This window comes from Amblyomma americanum, chromosome 6, assembly GCF_052857255.1.
Source record: "Amblyomma americanum isolate KBUSLIRL-KWMA chromosome 6, ASM5285725v1, whole genome shotgun sequence".
NCBI lineage: Eukaryota > Metazoa > Arthropoda > Arachnida > Ixodida > Ixodidae > Amblyomma > Amblyomma americanum.
In genome coordinates this window covers 28,821,842-28,840,336 of record NC_135502.1, presented here as the reverse complement: position 1 = coordinate 28,840,336, position 18,495 = coordinate 28,821,842, and the positions used below count along the sequence as shown (strand labels likewise).

Sequence of the window (18,495 nt, the reverse complement as noted above, 5' to 3'; positions counted from 1 at the left end):
GTCACGACGAACTATGCCAGTGCAGAGGCTCTCGGAGGAAAAAAAAAAAAAAACAAGGAGAGAAATAGAGAAAGAGCGGCACGCTGACGCCCACACCGTCACCCCTTCAGGAGGACAGGCAGACAACAAAAGGGCTGCAGCTGAAGCAGGAGCAGCATCAGCAGTACCAAGTGGCGCAGGAATGGCGCACTTCTGCAAATAGAATCGTCCCCAGACCCGGGTCCGTGCACGGCAGCGAGCGGCTAAACCACTCCGCGAGCGCGTGCGCTGCGTGCCGGCGAGGCCTCCCCTTCCTCAACCCCGGGGCTTCGGGGTTCCTTCCCCCGCACTCGTGCCTCTTCCTCGTACCACTTTCCCCTCCTTTTAAGAAGAAGAAGGGGGCAAAACGCGAGTCAACGATCTCTCCGCAAACACACACGTGGACGAAGAGGAAGAGACGAAGCCCCCCCAAAAGTCACGTTTTCTCCTCTTCTACTCCTCCGAGCAGAAAAGGCACGCTTTTCTCCGGGTCGTCACTTCTTCGTTCGTTTCCTAGCTCCGCACCAAGCGTGCGCGCGGGAGCACTGCGTGGAGAAGCCGTGAGTCGCGTGAAAAAATAAACGAACAAGTAAGCGCGCAACGCGGCCGAGGCGCGCGCAAAGGAGTGACGGCGAATGCACGGCTCAAGGCGCGCGCGGGGGGGGGGGGGGGGGGGGGGGGGGGGGGGGGAAGAGACCGAGGAACACGACAGCCAGCAACAGCAACAACAACAAGGCGTGCTATACAGAAGGACGAGACAGGCGTGACGAAAGAGCGGCGGCCGCGGTGGGAGATGCGGGCGTATACACTACATCAGCGAGAGCGTGCTCGCTCAAAGCGAAAGGCAGCAACGTCAGCCGGCGAGTTCATCGATGTAATCGCGAGTTTGGACCCCCGCATCGCCGGCTACAAAGAAAACGTTCGCATTCCTCTCTTACCCACTATCGGCCCAACCAGTCCTCCGAGCGTACACGGCCGAAGACGCACTGTTCTCTCTTGGGCACACAGCTCAAGCTAAGGTAAAGCGAGCGCACCAAGAGCGTGGATCGGTGGGAAAGAGGGTGCAAGTGCGGTAACGTCATGCCTCTCCCCACCCTTCCTTCATTGAACTTAGCTTACGACAGAGAATTTATTCTTTTTAAAGGCCTCCCTAAAACACGCCTCGACGCGAGAGAAGAGATGCCCACAGCACACATTCCCGACTACGCATCGAAGCCATCGCTGTTGCAGGACAGTCACGCGGCTCACGTGAGCGCACGGCACCAGCAGCCAAGCAAAAGCAGCAATGTTTCCGTTCACACCGAGCAGCAACGAGCCAAGCGACGCCGTGTCTGTCGCCGCCTCCTTATCTCGACGCAATGCTGTCGGTGCACCGCAGGAACATAGCTTCCTTGGTGGACACAACGCAAGCGAGGCTCGCGGGGAAGCCCAGGCACGTCCTACAAAGGTGCGAGTGCGGTTACGAGCCCTCCACGATACCGAGATGAGAAGCGCCGCGCGCGCCACGGCGACCAAGACGATAACGGTGTTTGCTGTCGTATACCTCCACCACCACCACCTCCTCTTTCCCCTCGCCCGTCTCCTCCTTTCCCGTGGGGAGGATGCGCGGAGAGGCCAGCCGTCACCGGAAGCGGGCAGGCTCAACGATGCGCCTCCGCGCTTCCGCCCAGCGACGAGCGGCGCGCGGTTCCGGTTCGTGCTCACACGGGCCGCGGGCAGACTACCCCCCGCCCCCCCCCCCCCCTCGGGCGGCGACCACCGCGGACGCATGACGCAAGCAACGCAAGCGTGGACAGAATGCGGAAGATAGCTAATGAGCGAGGAATTGATGCGATCTCGCCGAAGTTTTAGCGAGTAAAGCCTTCAAAAAAAAAATACTCAGTGTTTTGTTGCCGCACTGATCACACAGGACCTCATTAACGGTTACTACGACCCAAGTAACCTACGTGACAAGCAAATGTTCCGTTTGTAATAATTCTGTATTGCCACCTTTCTGTCTAAGAGTGCGCTCATGTATGCATTCGCAAGGGGGCAAAGCGGTATTTAATTCCCCAAAGCGGTATTTCATCAAGAGCCGAAAGCTGCCTATGCTCTCCCGTTCCTTATTCTACGCCGTGAATGGATCCTCTGTCTCTCACGCCGTCTCTTTCTCGCACAACTGTTGTTGGATATGCGACCTCTCTGGAACGACGACGGCTACACCATCAAGAATTGACGCTTGCCTTCTTGGTGCGAGCGACGCTTACGTTCCCAACGGCCGATTCACGGACTCGCGTGGCCATGGGAAATAGGCGCCCACTTTTTTTTTTCTCTCTCTCTCTCCCTTCCCGCTTGTGACAGCGGCCCAAGCGCGGCTCTACTCTGGGCTAACAAGGAGGGCGACTAAACCGAAAACGGCAGATCTCAGGGGGGCACTGAAATATGATTATTAGTATTATTACGGTGACGAAAACATTCAATAAAAAACATTTTTCAATTCGATTCAACCTCTCCTGGTGATAATTTTCCCTCTTCATTTTTTTTTTCACTTCACTGTCCAAAAATGGACACGGACGACAAATAGTAGGAAGACACCACTGAACGAAAACGAAGCTTATATATGGTAGATAATTGCAAAAAACGAAATACAGGTGTCGCGACCATCAGCGGCCGATTCCTCAAGTAAAATTGCGTGCGTGTAGACACCGATTTTCCCAGATCCCATGCTGCACCGACATTCACTTCAAAACAGTGGCAGCCCGTCCTTTTCGGCGCGGACGTCAGGAGTTTGAATCGACTGACGGGAATATTTTCATACGCAATTTTCTCGGCGATGAATTTGTATTTTGTTACCGGATAAACGTCCACGCACCGAGAGATAGGCAGATAATCAATTTATACTGAAAATAATAATTAAATGAACTTGTGAAGCTGTCCTCATTGTCTTGTCAGCATATAAAAAAAACGCAAAAAAAAGGCAGAAAGGCGTGCGAATTCTTTCAGGTAGATTTTCATTTTCCCCCTTTCTCACTCTCTTTTTACCTCCTCCATCGTCCTTTCCACACGGGAGTTCAGGTGACCACCGTGAGTGTGACATGAGTTATTGTGCTTTTTAACTTGACGCAGAACAACCCCACCCCAGCACCACCTACGCAATACCTATACGCGTGTGAAATATGTTGCCGGGCTAGTTGGTTCTGCGTTTTCATCTATGCGTGTTGCGTGTATTTCGGTACCTGCGCGCTTGCAAAACTGCAGGGTGAGAGTGCGGTTCACGAGTTCGTCGGGTGCCTAGTCCCCTTGTCCAGAAGTTACGCATCCCGTGAAATCGATACGCAAGTACAAAAACCAGGCTCCACGCACTGCTCTGCTCGTGAAATATACAGAACGGAAATGCGTGCAGCGAACTGAGCAGACCATTTTTTAAATTCAACAATGGGACGACGAAACCGAGGATTAACTTTCGCGAAACTTCTGGCCCGAAACGCGACGGGCCACTACGCCGCCGACCATTTCCTCTGTGGCTTTCAGACGGAATGAAAAATGAGCGGCAATAATGCGACGCGCGGACGGGGGTAGCGGCGCACTGGTGCTCGCGGTTTCGCTAGCAACAACGCCATGGAGGCAAACAGTCGCTCCATTTCCCCTGCCTACTCTGGCTCTTGTCGCCTCCGTCTCTCTGTCCGACAGCCTTTGACGTGCTCCGAAACTCTTATCGCCTGCAGCGTAGAGAGTGCGCTGGCGACTGACCTTTCGACCGATCTTCGTCTGCTTTGGAGATTACTCAACTCTCTCGTCTTTCCCCAAAGGTCAGTCCTTTCACTTTATGCAGGCAGTGCAGGGAGCAGCACTAATGAAATGGGCGCGACGTTAAAAGAAGCGCTTCCGGAACGCAGGCGTTATTCAATAACAAAAGTAATAAATGGCAATCTGAGCGAAGTTTGTATGAAGTTCTCTGATATAAAGAAAAGAGGGGGGGGGGGGGGAGAAGAAAAAACGCTCCGCAATACAATACAGGGTCGGCTTCGCACTGGTGAATGTAGCTGTATTCCTGCTCTCCAAGATTGCGGCCTATATTCGCCGGCTCAGCTGCCATCAATCGGCGTCTGTAGAGCTCCGCATGCTACTAAAACTTCGCAGTCAGCGGAGAACCACAGACGTATTTTTCCACGGTCTCATTGGGGCAACAAGCAAGCCCACCGGCCCAGAACAACGTGTTTGCAGCATAACGCTGGCTAGTCAAGAAAAACAGCGGACAAAGCCCCAAGTTTGAAACAAGCAGAGTGAACACACGATGTCCTGCTTCATTATACAGAAGCAAACCAACACCTGCTGAGGGCGTGAACTCAAGGAATGAGAGGAGAGCACAACATCCTCTCCCTCCAGACGGTCGTAAGAAGCGCGGAGTCCACGCGGACGCCAACAGCAAGCGCGCATTGACGGAGTGTAACTGACAACAACACTTTAAACTCGCTTTTGCGGCTTAAAGAAGTGCAGCTTGAAGGTCCACGCCAGCGACCGGCTAGGTCAGGTTTGAAGGGGATCTTCGCGACGTCTTGCCCGCGCGGTCCCTGGAGGACCGTGGGTTCACAAAACTTTCAATGCAAAATCTACAGACTCCATAAAGTGCCCATTGAACTTTTGTACAGGCTATCTACTGCCACTATCTCAGGATCTACTTTCGCCTCCTAAAGGTTTCTTACCCTACATAAAAGGACAACAAAAACAAAAAGCAAAGCAAAACAAGGCGGAAGTAAAGGTTCACACCAGTGAATGTGCAAAGAGGCCACGTTCATGCTGCCTAAAACGCCACACCTGCAACGCTCTTGTTCAGCGCCGCGACGCCCCCTTACGTGACATTCTTCAAGAAGCGCATCGCTTCCCAGAGAGGAGAGAGAGAGACAAACACTTTTATGGAAAACGACGGGACCCGACTGCCGTCGCGTGATCGTCGAAGGCGAGGTTTCGCAAGCTCTTAATTAGCGCGCTCCAACGCGGCCAGACGGTCGAGGAAGAAGGCGCGGGGATGCGCCACTAGCCATACGCAACGATGGTCACGCCGCTAATACGCTAGGATCCCTACTGAACTAGTTTGCAACGCGAGGAAATCGGTGTGCAACATTCACACGTACCAGAGGAGACACTCGGAGCTTGTGCGCGAGGGTCGTCTTTGAAAATTGTCCCGCGTGCAACAGCGAAGGCAGGCGTAGACAAGCCCAGGTCTATTTCGTGAAATCTGCACTAGATTACTTAAAACGTCGGCAGCCGAGGATAAGAAGTTTACCCTATCAAGGGATTAGGCGCAAGAAGCGCGCATGAGGAACTATCTCCAACCACTGACGGTAAGTGGACCGCTGCGTTGGTAGAGGGCGTCTACCACGGTCATTCGCTGGTGAAACCCGCTCGTTTACCGTTTCAAGTCTTCTCTGTTGAGCAATCAGTGATGTAAAGAAAGCCGCAGTTACGAACGACAACGATGCTGGAGCACAGCACTTCAGCTGCTGAACAATTAACAGACCCGACAGACTGACGTGCGCGCTTGGTCACACTAAAAAAAACAACAGCATCCTGCGCTTTTCAGTTTCTGACTTGGCTTGCGCTAGAAATTTCAGGTGGCAGTGCAGAGACTGAGCGTACAGTGTGATGTCGAAAGCCTGATAACTGCCCCAAACATGCAAATGATCCATGTCTACACTCAATTAGGTGTCAGCCATGCCCGTTTCTATCAAATCCTACGTGAAATGCTCATCTCCGCTTATAGCTCGTACACAAAATTCCCGCGGTTCACATCAAAACAACCCCTCCATCAGAGGATCCCACGTCACGCCAGGATAACGCCTATTACAGAAGCTGAGGCAGGTATTTTGGCTGATTAGTTCGGATTTACGAATTGAGAGCTAACTGTTCTCTTTCGCTCTGCACAGACGCAGCGCAGCACTTCGCACCAGTCACTCAGCTCCCAGATGCCGTAACCGCGCAAGCGCAAGCACAAAGCGGGGCGTTCAAGTGACGAATCGAAGAAGAGGGCGTCCTACTCACGCTGACGCACTGGAGCGCCAGCTCGCTCCAGCCCGACGGCATCTCCGACGGCCTGCGGTGCTCCCGCTGACTCACAGCCGGGGACGCCTGCCCACGATCGGATCGCCGAGGACGCGCGCCGAATGCTGGAAGGGCCGCGAGTCACCAGCGAGCCGTTTAGCGGCGACCAGAAGCTGCGGTTCGCGCCGATAGCAAAGGGAACAGGACGATGGTGACGACGGGTCGCTCGAACGGCGGCGGTCTCCGCCGCCGCATTCGCAACACGGCGGCACGCACCACATCACCAGCGGCACCAGAAGGCCGGCGAGCACCAGCGCATTCCCGCACCACCTCAGAAGCACGACCGGACAGAACCACCACCACGGAGCGAGCAGAAGACACCGGGTGCACCACCGCGATCCGAGTGACCACTGGGCGCACCGCGCGCACGTCGCCGCTCCGCACACACAAACAGGAGGCACGACGGGCCACGCTCGCCGACGCAGCAGCAGCAGCAGAAACGACGGGCGCCGAGGGGGGAGGCCGACGCGAGGCGCGTACTACTACGACTACGCACGGAGGGAGAGGCAGCAGCGTGGTTGTTGGCGCGGTACGCCGGCGCCGCCACGGCCGCGCACCCGCGTGCGTGCATGTGCACGGACGCGCCGCCACGCGCCGCCACTTGCCGGACGACGGACGGGTGCGCGGGAAAGAAGGACGGTTGCGCGCCGACGCAAAGGTGGGAGAAGAGGACGACGAAGGGGCACAGATCGATGGCCCGCCACAGCGGCCGTCCACGTGCACGCCGCACCATCTGGAGGAGACGCCTCAAAGGAAGAGCGCGCGCGCGCCGACGCCGCTCTGATCTCTGACGTCACGCCGGAGTCGGGCTCGTGTTCGGATACCGCTAGTCCGCACAATGGCCTTTCTTGAGAAAATCCTAATATGTGCTCCTTATGTACGAAACACCGAGTTCAAGTGCAGAATTCGAAGAACATGCCGTCTTTCAATAGAACACTGAGGGCTCCCTGGTCTGATGCTCCATCTAAATATCTACAAAAGGTCTCGGCGTCTCGTACGCCGCCCCGTCATCCCTCGCGCGATGAGGGGCCCCAACAGTTCGATGGCAATCTTAGTAGGCATCAATAAAACCCAAATCATTACAAATTAGACAGAGCGGCACTTCCAAAAGCGAAGAGCTTGTGCGGCGTAAACTACAAACCGGAGCATTCCCAGACCCCCAGCTTTATAATAAAGCAAGTGGCACCCGGAGATTTCCAGCCCCAGGTGCAAACGTTGCGAGGGCATAGCGGGCATGATCCAAATGGTATGGACGTGTCCTACCTTCGCAGAACCTGACAGAACAAATGAGTCCTGGGAGGCACTGCTTCTCAAACAGGGAGAAAAGGGACAACGTGAAGTCATCCATCTCGCCCTGGCCGCTGCTGAGATCCAGGTGATCCCGGTCGACGGCTGAGGAGGAGGAGGAAATGGCTGGGACCGAGCTGCGCCTCGGATCCCCAGGTCAACCTTCTGACGGTTGCTAATGAATGTTATTTTTTTTTCTCTCTCACTCTCGTCTAATGGTCTCACACAGTTTGGATCAGGAGATTCAGGGTACCAACTAGGCACGCCCGGGCCCTGCAGCATGCGCCGCAGCTTTTTACAAGATTGAGAGCAAGAGTAAAGCTATCTTCACGTTAATTACCGCCCGAGCTTTCAATTTTGCAGCAAGCTGAAACGGCGAAGCGACTGAGCGCCGCTAGGACTAGGGCGCACTGCAGTCACATGGCCTACCACCTGCACTGTCAGGTGTCGTTAAATAATCGTCAGGAAACAAGAAGTGGCTAGATAAAAACGGACGTTGGTCAGGAGAGAGGCAATAAAACAGAAAACACAGAGGTGGTAAACTATTCACGAATTACCCTCGATCCAAACGCTATCTCCTCTCAAGACAAAAAAGGAAACAGGTGAGGAAACTGGAGATCTGTATCTCACTTTCCTTGAACCTGACGCCACTAGTAGCCATGCGCACACCTTCTCGACTAAGATTAACATCCAGCTTTGCTCAACCTTTCGGTTTCGGAGAAAAGCTGCACGACTTTAAAAAGTTTGATAGCCGATGAAAAATTAGCAGCAGCCCATGGCGAGAATCCCGGCCCGCTGCATGAATGGGAAAATCACCCTACGAACTGAGTTCACGGAACGCAGAATTGAAACCGTGACCAAACTGATCGATAACTCGAAGCGTAAGCGGGACTAGACCGGGCGGGTTGTTCTAATTGTTTCATCTAAGGAAACGAAGCCCCACCGCTTCGAGTGGGTGACCTACTCGGCCTCGCGCAACCACCTTACCAGCAGAGATCAGATTACTCGAGCTATCCAGCTGAGCTTGGAGCAGGAGGTGAACGAACTGGAGGAAGAGGTGTAACGAAGAAGATATAGAGCCTTTATAAAATGTATCTCGATTCTTGACCGATACTCCAGTGTGGGTATGCGAAATGTGTTGTTGGGAACAACAACAATACAGGTGCTTGCGTGGGCACTGAGTAGGAATGCACTAGCATTACTGCAGCAGCTGGCGCTCAACGTTTGACGCGAGTAACTGCACATTTCGCTTCCTTCAACTTCTTGAACAATGAATATCGGTGGTAAATGTAGTCTCTACGTTCAAAACCCGTTTCACCTTGGGGACCCCCGCCGAGCCCTCGGACATTCACACGCCCACGGAGTGGACTACGGCCACCAATGTCCCAAACAGCGCACCGGCACAACATCGGACGGCGACGGAACACAGTGTCCGCCAGTGACAAGAAGCTCCCGTCCGCCCTCCCACGCTTCGGAATCACCCCGCTGCGGGTCCCGTCACTCATTCGCGGATAAACAAATGTCGCGCTCAATCTCGACCGGGACCTCCGACACGGCCGGCGAAAAGCGAAGATGCTGCTGCTCTCGTGGACCGCCCCGCACTGCGGCCACATCCCTCGCTTTTCACGGCTCGGGCACGAAGCGACGAGCCCGTTCGGAACGGGGCCAGGCGCGGTAGCCGTTCGTTCACCCCTCCCAGTAGCGCGCACACCACTGCACGAAGCGACGCACTACAACACCTTTCTCTCGTGGGACGTCATCGGAGCACTCGCATACGACGCGCGAGCTACAACGAGAATGAAGAATCTTTCGTTAATTACTCTTAAAGCGCGCCTTCCCTGTATATGAACGCGCCACAACGCACTTACAGAGCCGCTGCACCGCCGCAATACACTGCGTTCACGTTTGACAAACAGCCACCGCTGTCTAATATATATGCAAGTTTTTCATCCGGTCTCCATTCGCTCCAAAGCGGCCGAGATGGAGATAGCAATGTTAAGTAGCGTTCATTCGCTATGCCTCGGACGCCGTTCAAAACAGGGGCAGGGGAAAAAAAAATGAGGGCAAGATAGAAGGATAAGTAACAGGGCTATGACTTTGTTCTTTTCGAAACGGCTCCATTCGAGCCTCAAAGCCGAGCACAAAGCGGAGATCGATTTCTAGGAGGAGAAAGCAGCGGGTTCTCTGCTACAACATTACTAGCCCGCTGCCATGCAAAGAATGGAAATATGGGAAATGTTTCATGGGAAAGAGTTTAACGAGCGAAAGAAAGAATGGACGGCTCCGGATTCATTTCTACCACAAGGCCCCCCTTGGGGATCTTTACAAGGACCTTTTTGCGCTTCGCCTCCACCGAAATGCGCCCATCGCAGTTGGGATTCAATTCCGCCGCCGTGTGATGAGTAAAGGATCGTCATGACCACTGCGCCACCTGGACGTAATCGTCGCAAGGCAGGAAGAACAGAAAAAAAACAGCAGCATGCTCACAACACAAAAATAATCACTTCCGCGTGCGCAGACTACAGCCAGTATGACTGCCCAAACACACTAACGTGTTGAGCGATGACCAGTCATCACCTTGGGTCGCTTCTTCCACCTAAGAAACGCACAGATTCGAGCTGACTGACTAACTCGTCCGAATGGCCAGGCACGATTGCATGTAGTGTCGGGCCAGAATCATCAAATGCGCACTATAATTCGCCATTCTGCGCTCAGCTTGTAATCGTAGCCCAGTCGGGGAGACGTAAAACTAATTCGCAATGTGCCACACAAGAAAGGCTTAACTTGACTTCAAAAGAAAAATAACTTAGCTAGCGCGCAGGCACACCATCTCGCGCTCCATCACCGACTGGCACACGATGTGCCTCTGACCCGCAGTCCCCCCTCGAAGAGCCCTTCCTTGAACATGGGGCGCACTGCGGGGCTCTGCTTTTGTTGGTTCCAGCGGGTCGCGGCGGTGGCGGTGACAAGCCGGCCGGAAGCGACGACTGATCCACCCGGCGCCAGTGCCAAACTTGTCGCAGAGTTGCCTCTTCCGTGACGAATGGCGCAATGCGGAGGGCGCGGATACCCACAGCTACAAAACGTGCTCAGACCAGGTGGAAAACACGCACGAACTCGCACGAATACAATGCATTTTAGGAACCGAAAATAATTAAAATTAACTTCCTGCCGCCGCGGTGGCTGAGTGGTCATGGTGCTCGGCTGATGACCCGAATGACGCGGGTTCGATCCCGGCCGCGGTGGTCGCATTTCGATGCGGGCTAAATTCTACAGGCCCGTGTACTATATTGCGATGCCAGTGCACGTTAAAGAACCCCAGGTGGTCAAAATTTCCGGAGCCCTTCACTACGGCATCTCTCATAGCCTGAGTCGGTTTGGGACGTTAAACCACCGTCAACCTTAAAATTAATTTCCAGGTCTAGTGACCATATAGCCTGATTGATCGCTCTATGAAAGGTGGCGCCCCGTCACCAGGAACCAGATATCCTACTTCCCAAGCAATAGAATACGCTTGCTTACCATAACCCCCCTGCAATCATTTCATTTTACCAAGGGCATTACATAAACGGGGGACGATATAAAACACAGGAGATGGCGCACGAACGTCGCCTAACGTTGCCCAACGTCTTCACCACGCGAGAATTAGAAACACGGCGAGAAAAACAACAATGCAAAGATACACAAGGACGTTCACCGCAGATAATGTGCAAGAAAGGAGCAAGAACCCAACTCTGCGAACGCATACTGGACTCCGTCATAAGAATCATCTTATAATGATATTCATTATCGAATTGACACCCGCTCATCCAAAACGCTTCCCCGGCTAAACCATTAAGACAGAAGCCGACTGAAAACTGGTTGGACATAAGGAGAGCATCCTTCACATGGCAGCTTGGGCCGCACGCGAAGTTCTCGGTAAACGGGCGTCGAATGCGGCCACCGGCGCATTCCTGGCTCGAACCCGCGACACGGGGCTCAAAAGCCATTCTGTTGCCACGGCGGGTGGGATGAGGCGGGTTCAGTTATTCTCCATACAAGGCGGCTCAGACATATACTTCCCGCAGCAACCCCCATCGTTACAGCAGCGCAGCCGTATTACATGAATGTGCCCTTGGATGTGCCGCATCCGTGTGCGATGCGGTCGCTTCCTTCGGCCGAGTGCAACGATCGGAAATTCTTTCGTCCGCCCTGAAAGGCTGCCCCGCGACTTTATTTGGAACCGGCCTATTCACGACCGGCTTCTCGAAGGGACCATCAGAATGAGAAGGACCTTTACGTGCTTCCCCACTGACGAGAGACCCCGTCGGAAGGCATCAAAGCAACGAAACGAACGTCTTCAAGGACAGAGTGTCGACCTTACTTGCTTTGTTTGAACAGTCGGAGAAGCCCACGAAAATCCTTCTGACTTAGCATTTCGGCGGAACACTTAGCCTGAGCCAATAAAGAGGGAGCATGCAGTCACTGCAACCTCTGCATCGCAAACAGTGAATGAGCCTTTGATCTTTGCAAACATGAAGCGGACCATATATAGGGGCGTTCTAAGACAGCTTTGAAAGATGACCTTCAGCACTGGCGAAACAGAGAGAGAAAAAAAGCGTTTTAAACAACCCCTCGGTTTGATCTCCTGTATATATATGTGCGTGACCTTGTCTCGCGCTAGCTCAAGCACACATACTGCGTTTCAGAATATAACAATGTCAAATCAGACATGTCTACGCTGGCGGCACACTGTTTTTGTGAGAGGAAGGGTGCAGGGGGGTGCGAGTTTATTCTTTCGCTAGTCTCAGCGACTTCATGATTCATTCCCATCAATCAGTTCGCAAGGAAAAAGCTCCCTCTCGCCACTGCAGCGCTGCCACATTTCTGAACCTCGGCATTCATTACTGCTACACTTTTATGTCCTTGTTTTTTTTTTTTAAGCTTCTCTGCGGTGATCCCGAGACCTCGCCAGGCGCAGCCGTTTGACACCGAATCACTGATGGCGACGACGAATAGCTAGATATATAAAGAAGCCAGAAGGAGCAAAATATCACCAAATAAACGAGAGAAGCCGTATATCCTGTAAAGCAGCAGGCACGACGCAGAGCACAGGTCTGCCGCATAGTGGCGGCAGCGGTACAACAGTCGCTTGGAGAGTGACAAACATGAAAGTGGGCTAGAAACCGCTAAAATGCGAAGGAAAAGGAAAAGCGTGAAAAAAATTCGCAACAGCGAGCAAAAGAGAAAAGCTTCCTCAACGCCTGCCACAAAAATATAAAAATTAAAGACGGCCGCGGAAAGCGAGTCAAAAGACGCCTCACGTTCCAGGCACAAGAGAAACCCGCGAAACAGAGGGCACGAGTGCGTGAAAAACTGCCAAGGAAAAATAACGAAAGTGTTGGCGAGAGCGAAGGTGCGACAAATGTCCCGGAGAGGCTGCACTGGCGGCGTGTGTACTTTATCTTGTTTTTTTTTTGTACCACACACTCAGTGCTCGACCGCACATAGACGAGGAGTGCGGAGCTGTGGAAGGCGATTTTCCGTGCATGTGTCGAAGGCGAAAGAGGGAACGAGCTCGACACGCTCGGAAGAGTAAATGCAAAGAGGACGGAGTTATAGCCTGCCCCCCAAGTCAACGAAAAAAAAAACAAACGAAAGGAAAGGAAAGGAAAGCCAGCGGACTCACTGCTCCAAGGGCACAGGCCGGTCTAATCCACGCAGCGGACAGTGAGACAAGGAAGCAGCACGACAATAAAGATATGGCCAGCCAACGTCGCCGCGTTAACTATTGTCAGCTGCGCCGCCCTTGAGATCCTCAAACAAACCAAATACGGAAAAATTAAACGGCACTGAGTCACCGAAATTAAGCACTGCCGCTCCTCCAGTAAGCACGACAAGACGCACACCTGAAACCTTTCAGGAATTCAGACGGGGAACAATGCTTGCGCTATGCAATCAGCGACGCTTCCCAAAAACGTAAACACGGTAACGATATCCTATAACTCTTTAGTGATCACTCGCCACCCGCGATTGTGTCCGCGCTAGGTAAAATCGCAAAGCACAGGTTCACTCGGGATCGCACAGATACGCTCAGGCTCAGCTGGATCTCACTCAGTTCACTCAGACTAACTCAGGCTCCGAATCTTATGAACTTACTCACTCATGCTGACATATAAACGCATACACAATGGGACTCAAATTCGCCCGGACTCAGCTAATTTGAACTGAACAGTCTAAGCACAAACGAACGGACGCGTGAGTGAGTCCTGCGACCAATGTAAAGTTGCCGATTGAGCACAAGCTAGTTTAACGTATACCTCCGACGAGGTTCGGAAAAATACACCGGCCTTTCTTTCCTCGGCATCAGCATAGCTACAACGTACGCCAGTAATGCGCACATGACTAAATTGGATTTATCGCACAGACAAAAAACCTCTGGTGGCATTTTCTGTGTTGTCCTTTCGTATTCTATATTAAAAACTAAGCGCTAAACACAACTCAGGCACTACATTATCAGCGTTGATCAAAAGCTCTGGTGTTTCGTAGCAATAATATGCAAAAGTGGGCGACTGGGGTAGCAGGACTAGCGAAGGGAAACAAAGGCCTGGGAACCGGTTTTCGCGACACCGAACTGCCGACGCTATAGCAGTACGAAAGCACCAACGAAAAACCTTAACCTCTCAGGCGCAATGAGCGCCAGCAAAGTAAATGTAAGCGGGGTGTACGCGAGAGCGCGCCTGACGCTGAAATCATCCCGGTAAACTTCCTAGGCCTGTAAACGCGTTAACAGGTAGCACCAGGTGCCAGCAAAATCTAAAAGCATCTACACTTCCCGTCGACTGGTCCAAAGGGTTTGCTTGTGGGGCCTGCTGTACACCTCGTTATGAATCCTCAGCGGCCGTACTGTCTCGAAAGAGGAATGGCTTCGCGTCCTCAATCCTCCCAAGCTTCGGACTGCTAGATGTGCTAGGAAGCTGCGCTAAGCAGCTTAGAAGCTAACCCCTTGGGCTGTATACTTTTGACGGGGGCTGTACTATACGGGACAAAAGCTTCAGGGCGCTTGAGAGCCAACCGAAGCCGATAGCTCGATATTAGCCGGTAGCTCGAACCCACGCTTTCGCAGGTCAAAGTCGCACGTGCGCTTAGGTCGCTTCTCGCGCGCCCTGGAAACTTTTGTCGCCGAGAGTACCTCGCTTGGAAAACGGCACGTGGTGTGTCGCATACATTACAGACGTCACGAATTTACAAACTACAATATGTTGGCCCAGTCTCGGCGAGCGAAAGACGCTATCGGGGCAGCTAAGGGAATCACGATAAGAGGCGCAACTGCTCGGCCAATTTCTGGTTTACGCGTGTGTGTGCTGCTCCGACACTCGACACAACGTATCGTGATCAGAGTAACCCATTCGGAACAGCCCGACACGCGGATCCCGCAAGCAGCCTGCAGCCCACCAAGCGCGGCGCCCTGAACACGCAATGCAACTGGGCAGCGCTGCATGCACGACTCGGCTCGCGCGTGCAACGAAGCCGAGCGAGACGAGCTGAAGCGAGGACCGTTGTGTAACAAACTACACACTGCGTTCACACGGCTACGCACCGCGCAAGCGAGGAACGAGCTTACCCCACAGGCACGCAGATTTCCAACAGAGCCAGCTGGAACCAAAGGACAGCACTGGGCAATATACGACGGCTAAACCTCGGTCATGAAGCCTTCGTTGCCTATACGGCGCTATTAAGTGCAAGCTGACCCCGTTCCGTCGAACATTCGACGCTTCACACACTGTATAAATATATATATAAGTGCACAACATCTACAAATGCCACCGCAATTATAGACGCGTGAGTCCCACAACGAGAGGCCACATCACCAGCGGCGCGCCAACTTGTGGCAGGGGCGCGCGAAACGTGCCAAGATCTCCATCAAACTTCGCGCGCGCACGGCGGTCGTTTCCGACACCTGCCCGCCGCCGGGACAACGCCAGAAGCCCGAGAAGTAAGTACGCAGTCACGATGCAGCTGTCCCCGAGTGGCTCCCATCATTGCGTGCAGGTGCCCCCAAAGCGGCCGCGAATACCAAGCTATGCGGGCCAGTCTCACGGCCCGAGTCGCAGCTGGTGCAGTGCCCCCTGCGGCCATCCCTCTCCGCCGAGCCAAAGCCGGGGCCTGGAAGTAAGCCAACGCGGTCGTCACAAAACAGTGCAGATCTCGCCGGCCGCAATTACGGCACTTTCCCCTTGGGCGCGACACCCCATGCGAGACGGCCGGGCCACGAATGTGGAGCGCCAGCGCGCACTCTGCCCGCCTGAACACGCGCACGCGCGGCAGAAAGATTCGCGGGGTCACCCCGGCTCAGCTGCCTGTCTCCCGGGCGACGGCCATAGAATGGGGCCCAGATCTTGACGCGCCGCGCATACACACACACACACATACAAATACTTATACGAGATGCAGAAAAGACATAATAGGCTCGAGTATGCGACGCAGCCAACCGTACAACACGCACAGCGTCGAAGGCCGGCTGCGCTGAATAGGCGCGGCTATTTGCAACCCGATAAGACTGTGCCCCATTACGCGCCTCGGAAAATAGGCGAGGCAAGGTTGGAATAAAGCCACTGCAAAGGTGTTACGTGTGTCTGCCGCGGGTGCAGCCGCATATATGCTAAGAACTGGGGAGGGGGGGGGGGGGAGGGGGGGGGGGGTTACGCAATGCGTGCGAGAAGTCCAGGGTTAAGTTGGGAGCTGCACAATGGCCGTTGCTCGACGCCCAATAAGAGCTGGCGATGGCAACAGGAGGTGCAGCGATCACGTTCGTCGGTCGCTCCCATCCATGCGAGCCTGTTTCACAGTGAGCCAACCGTTAATGGGACAGCCAAAGCCCTTTGCGTGGCATCCGGACGGTGTCGGCCAAGTGACGTCACGGCTTCCCCTCCACTCGCGCTCTCAGTGGAGGCGGCTGAATATCGTTCCAGTATACCGTGAATAGAACACGCTCTGTTAGTTCCGAGTTCATATCAGAAGAACGCGAGAACAAGTGAGCAACAAGGCACGCCGAAGTGTGCACGGGAAATAGCGAAAAGCCAAAACCGACGTACCGCACCGCCGTTAAGAAGAAATCGCAATTTAGTTTAGCGACAAAGACGCACAATGCTCGTGACGCGCAAATGTCGATTGCGACCGAGCGCCGCCTGCGTTGGTCAGCTGAGTCCTTCCCGATCGCTTTGCAGCGACGATTTCGAGGCGATGCCCACCTGCTGTCGATGCCGTGACAGCGTAAACACCCTCTAAACTTATTCTTTGTTGTGTGTACACAGGCAAGAATGGCTCCGTTCGCAAAAGAAAAACGTCCCGTCCAATCATTACGAGAGGCATTGCCCACCGCTAATCTTCACTCCTGCACTGTCGGAGGGCAGCAACGATCAAAGACAAATGACCCTAGTGAGGGCGAATGAAAAAGATAAAAAAAAAACAAAGGGCGCTTTGGCGGCCTTGCCACTGCTGCGCCCAAAATCATAAGATACTGAATTCTTCCTGTAACAGGGTGCGGACAGAACAGGCGACAGTGCGGCGCGCTCGCAGCGATGTACGGAAAAAATAACTGAAAAGGTAAACAACAAACTTAAGCAGCCACGCAAACCTCCCACGAGCATGCATGGAGGGGATGACCTCTATGACCTTTATTACGGTTCAATACCGTAGCGTGCCCCACCTAACGAAGACAAATAGTATGCGTTTGGGCCGAACCAAGGTTTCGACGACAGATTTGTCTCGTCAGGCACAGGACGGGGAGAAGGCGTACGCGGGTTCCTTACGTGAACAAGGAACTCGTACGCGGTTCTGAAACGTCGACCCCTCTTCGGACGTGGTCAGCAACCGCGATTTATCTAATTATCGTATGTTGGGACGGATGAAAAAGGAGCGAAAATTATAGAAGAACGAACAGAAATTGCTCCACGAATAACAAACAGAAGAAAGGGTTTTCAAAAAAAAATTCCAGCCGGGACACGTCGGAGCTTGAGAAAACGAAGCGCCGTATAGGCGGGCGTCTCGGAGAAAATCAACGAGTATGGCTGATCCGCGCGCATTGACACACGCGGAAGGGCACGCCGACCGAGACTACCGACCCTTTCTTTTCTTCAACCGTCGCGCTCGTTCTTGTTCGCGCATGCGCGGAGAGGACGACGAGCGCTGGTTCGCGCCCTGGGGGCACGGCCCAACGTCCCACAAAGACAGGCCGCGCGCGAAGAGACAGGACGCGGCGCGACCGTTGCGCATACACGTTGGGGCAACAAAGGGCACCCCACCTCCCCCCTTCTACACCCTGCTTCCATCTACACACCCGCCTTGAATCCATTATTTTTTCTTGCGTCCTCCCAGCTGACAAAGGGGACAACTGTGGACGACGGAGAGGGCGACCGGTCCGTCGAGACGTGGAACGCACGGAGAACGAGAGGGGGGGGGGGGGGGGGGGGGGCACACCCGCGGCTCTATTCAGATACGCACGCACCCGAGCAAACCGGAGCGGACACGGCGCAAGACGACGACGACGGTAACGACGGCAACGAGCCCCCCTTTATGCTTCGCGAGCGCAAACACACGCACGCACGCGGGAGCGGCGCGCCCTGCGAGAAACACGGACGCACACAAAACCACTCCTCTCTCGAAAAGAACGGGTTCCGGAAGAACCGAACCGGCTGTCGAAACACACACGAAGGATCGGAGAGCAGCGGGGCGCTAGAGGAGGAAAGAGGGGGGCGAGGGAGATATGGCTGCGCAACGCTATGGCGATCCGTCCGTCCCCGTGATGGAAGGAAGCATCGTATGACATGGCAGCAGCGGCGGTCTGGAGCGTTTTGTCTCGTTTTGTACACGTCGTTCGGGAGGCCGGTTACATGCATGCCGGCTCCGACCCGTCTGCATCCATTAGCCTGAACGCTTCAACGTTCATTATGCGGGTCTGCTAGGGTTGAACGAAGAAGCCCTGATGGACATTTTATAAAGACTCCAACGAACACTGTTGTTGCTTTTAAAAGCCTGGCGGAACCGGTTCTGTTGCGCGCGCGCCGCGATATACACAAAGAAAATGCAGTCGAGTACATTTATAACGAACCTGGCAGTCACACGGATTGCGTT

The 18,495-nt window shown here is 54.0% G+C and overlaps 1 protein-coding gene across 3 annotated transcripts in view; it reads right to left on the bottom strand.

The window, feature by feature from the left end:
* Positions 1–18,495, bottom strand: part of CdGAPr (GTPase-activating protein CdGAPr) — a 250,190-nt gene that overhangs the window by 154,986 nt on the left and 76,709 nt on the right. Inside the window, exon 1 of one of the 3 annotated variants that reach the window (XM_077668886.1) lies at positions 6,037–6,632. The exons of the other annotated variants lie outside the window; for them this stretch is intronic. The gene's annotated coding sequence lies outside the window, so the exon portion shown is untranslated. Of the gene's footprint in view, positions 1–6,036; positions 6,633–18,495 lie in introns of those variants that run through there. 3 annotated transcript variants of the gene reach the window in all.